This window comes from Oncorhynchus clarkii, unplaced genomic scaffold (genome assembly GCF_045791955.1).
Source record: "Oncorhynchus clarkii lewisi isolate Uvic-CL-2024 unplaced genomic scaffold, UVic_Ocla_1.0 unplaced_contig_14021_pilon_pilon, whole genome shotgun sequence".
NCBI lineage: Eukaryota > Metazoa > Chordata > Actinopteri > Salmoniformes > Salmonidae > Oncorhynchus > Oncorhynchus clarkii.
The window spans coordinates 37,501-42,022 of record NW_027258665.1 but is presented as its reverse complement, the minus strand read 5'-3'; positions in this window follow the sequence as shown (position 1 = coordinate 42,022).

Below are 4,522 nucleotides of genomic sequence, written 5' to 3'. Positions count from 1 at the left end.
GTTGTACTGTGTGCAGATACATAAAGTACCAAAGTATATTTTAAGGGGGTAATAAGAATGAGCCTTTATATGGAGCAGTCTGTTGAGATTTATGCTAATGTTGACAGGAAGAGGAGTGGACAGGATACTGTGAACTGGAGCATAGATAAAAAACCTCAAGCTGAGGAACTGGTAAGTACACCGTAGTCATGGAGACACACACATGGAAGTGTAAGCCTATAGTTATTATTCTTCCAATGCCACACAAACAATTTAGTTTATGTTAATGTGATGAGGTTGGCTGATGCTCCATGCCCCAAGGCTTCAAAATTCAACTGAGTAAAATAAACTGTAACAAACAGATGATTAATATTCAAAAACAGAATACAATGTGTCTTCCAAATGAAGGTACCTTACTTCACAAAGGAAAATTGTTAAAATGACATACTTGTGGAAATGAATACATGAAATGTTAAGTACTACATCTCCTAAATGAAACGTTGTTCCTTTAAGACGAGAATTTAAATGATCTGAAATGTTCGAGGCTCTGTATTTTAGGATGTTTACTAACTGCTGAAACATTCATTATCATGTTCATAAAGTTCTATGTAACTCGCTACTGTGTATTTCCAACCTGGTCTCAGAGCATTTTGTATTTTCCTGTATGTAAATCTGAGACACCCATTTAGTATGATATGTTTCTTTTCATATGGTATGTATCAGTTTGTGGATGCCCATCATCCATTTTGTATAATATGTTATGAATTACAATGTGTCTGATATGTTAACAATTACAATATGTCTGATATGTTACGAATTTGCTGAACTTACAAAATGTTGTGAATTTGCTAAAAATATGATATGGCATGAATTCTACTTACTTTAACTAAATGGAAAACGGTGGCAAGGCTAGGGGTTAACTGTAACTGGCCACTATATTTCCTGTTAATGTGAGAAGCTGTATCTTTAACAACTACAAGTCCCTCTCAACAGGAAGAGAGATGGGGTGAGAAAACATCACTTTAAATACAGCTATTCTTCCTCCATTTACAGATGAAACAACAGAGATGCTTCATACTTTGGGATCATTTGGGGTGAATCCTATCTTCCACTTAAGTCAAATTTAGACAGTGTTTTAACCCTGTAGGTTCTGGTATTAACTACGATATCTGACTGTTATTAACCCTGTAGGTTCTGGTATTAACTACGATATCTGACTGTTATTAACCCTGTAGGTTCTGGTATTAACTACGATATCTGACTGTTATTAACCCTGTAGGTACTGGTATTAACCATGATATCTGACTGTTATTAACTCTGTAGGTACTGGTATTAACCATGATATCTGACTGTTATTAACCCTGTAGGTACTGGTATTAACCATGATATCTGACTGTTATTAACTCTGTAGGTACTGGTATTAACCATGATATCTGACTGTGTTTAACCCTGTAGGTTCTGGTATTAACCATGATATCTGACTGTTATTAACCCTGTAGGTACTGGTATTAACCATTAACCACTGTTTTTAACCCTGTAGGTACTGGTATTAACCATGATATCTGACTGTTATTAACTCTGTAGGTACTGGTATTAACCATGATATCTGACTGTTATTAACCCTGTAGGTTCTGGTATTAACCATGATATCTGACTGTTGTTAAACCTGTAGATACTGGTATTAACCATGATATCTGACTGTTATTAACCCTGTAGGTTCTGGTATTAACCATTAACCACTGTTGTTAACCCTGTAGGTACTGGTATTAACCATGATATCTGACTGTTTTAACCCTGTAGGTACTGGTATTAACCATGATATCTGACTGTTTTAACCCTGTAGGTTCTGGTATTAACCATGATATCTGACTGTTATTAACCCTGTAGGTACTGGTATTAACCATTAACCACTGTTGTTAACCCTGTAGGTACTGGTATTAACCATGCTATCTGACTGTTGTTAACCCTGTAGGTACTGATATTAACCATGATATCTGACTGTCTTTAACCCTGTAGGTTCTGGTATTAACCATGATACCTGACTGTTTTTAACCCTGTAGGTACTGGTATTAACCATGATATCTGACTGTCTTTAACCCTGTAGGTACTGGTATTAACCATGATATCTGACTGTTTTTAACCCTGTAGGTACTGGTATTAACCATGATATCTGACTGTCTTTAACCCTGTAGGTACTGGTATTAACCATGATATCTGACTGTTTTTAACCCTGTAGGTACTGGTATTAACCATGATATCTGACTGTTATTAACCCTGTAGGTACTGGTATTAACCATTAACCACTGTTTTTAACCCTGTAGGTACTGGTATTAACCATGCTATCTGACTGTTGTTAACCCTGTAGGTACTGGTTTTAACCATGATATCTGACTGTTGTTAACCCTGTAGGTTCTGGTATTAACCATGATATCTGACTGTTTTAACCCTGTAGGTACAGGTATTAACCATGATATCTGACTGTTTTAACCCTGTAGGTACTGGTATTAACCATGATATCTGACTGTTTTAACCCTGTAGGTACTGGTATTAACCATTAACCACTGTTTTTAACCCTGTAGGTACTGGTATTAACCATGATATCTGACTGTTTTAACCCTGTAGGTACTGGTATTAACCATGATATCTGACTGTTTTAACCCTGTATGTACTGGTATTAACCATTAACCACTGTTTTTAACCCTGTAGGTACAGGTATTAACCATGATATCTGACTGTTTTTAACCCTGTAGGTACTGGTATTAACCATGATATCTGACTGTTTTTAACCCTGTAGGTACTGGTATTAAACATGATATCTGACTGTCTTTAACCCTGTAGGTACTGGTATTAACCATGATATCTGACTGTTTTTAACCCTGTAGGTACTGGTATTAACCATGATATCTGACTGTTTTAACCCTGTAGGTACTGGTATTAACCATGATATCTGACTGTTTTTAACCCTGTAGGTACTGGTACACAAAGACCAGAGTCCTCTAAAGATATGTCATGTGACTGGAAGCTCAACTGGATTTGTGAGAAAAGAAATGTAATGTGAACATGACAACATACTGTAACATATACAGTAGCCTACAGTGCACATAACTTCCTCCTTAATTTCTCTCTCTCTCTCTCTCTCTCTCTCTCTCTCTCTCTCTCTCTCTCTCTCTCTCTCTCTCTCTCTCTCTCTCTCTCTCTCTCTCTCTCTCTGCACTGATGTAGATCTGTATCTACAGTATCTGCACTGACATAGATATCCACAATCCTCTCCTCCATCTCACCTCTGATAAACTTTACCTTCTTGTTCATATCTGTCTCAGCATAGATGACCTTTGACATCTTTAAAAATGCCTTCGTCTTTCTTTCTATGTATGTCTACTATACATTAATTCTCTTATTCTAGAATTAATGTGGTCGTCTTCCAACATGGCTGCCCGGAGGCGTCGTACATCAACTGCAGGCCCTCTATACGTTAAGTCTCTGCTTCTAGTGATATCTCTGTCTCTGAGTCATGTGTGTGTCTCTGTCTGTGTGACTAATGTAGGTGTTAACTCTAGCGAAGTATGAACAAAATGACTCAGGTAGTGGTGGCCATGCTAATACAAAAAACAGAAGAAGTTTGCATACTTGTGTATATGTGTGCGTGTGTGTGAGAGAGATTGTTTCAGTGGTTATTGTTAAACCATTTTCTGAAGCACAATATAAATCATGCCACGTCTCTACATGGTCACCTTGTCCAAAGTATATCTCAACACAGTCCTCCTGTCCAGGGAACAGTGATGATGGACAGAACACTATCATACCTGGAAGATATAAGATACAGGAACAGAGTCAAAGGTGGCCCTCTGGTGGATGCAATACTAACTACAGGTACAGCTGTAGTGTTGGTGACAGAGACCTGGGTGGATGTAGTACTAACTACAGGTACAGCTGTAGTGTTGGTGACAGAGACCTGGGTGGATGTAGTACTAACTACAGGTACAGCTGTAGTGTTGGTGACAGAGACCTGGGTGGATGTAGTACTAACTACAGGTACAGCTGTAATGTTGGTGACAGACCTGGGTGGATATAGTACTAACTACAGGTACAACTGTAGTGTTGGTGACAGAGACCTGGGTGGATGTAGTACTAACTACAGGTACAGCTGTAGTGTTGGTGACAGAGACCTGGGTGGATGTAGTACTAACTACAGGTACAGCTGTAGTGTTGGTGACAGAGACCTGGGTGGATGTAGTACTAAGTACAGGTACAGCTGTAATGTTGGTGACAGAGTCCTGGATGGATGTAGTGCTAACTACAGGTACAGCTGTAGTGTTGGTAACAGAGACCTGGGTGGATGTAGTACTAACTACAGGTACAGCTGTAGTGTTGGTGACAGACACCTGGGCTGCAGAGTTCCCAACCACCCCCACCGAGTCCTTCACTGAGCCCAGACACACACCCACGTTGCCTGCCCTGTCCACTACCACAGCTCTACCTTCTTTGAACAACAGTTGGCGCTGTAGGCTACCCGGGTCACGTTCTTGTCCCTGGGGCCCACCAC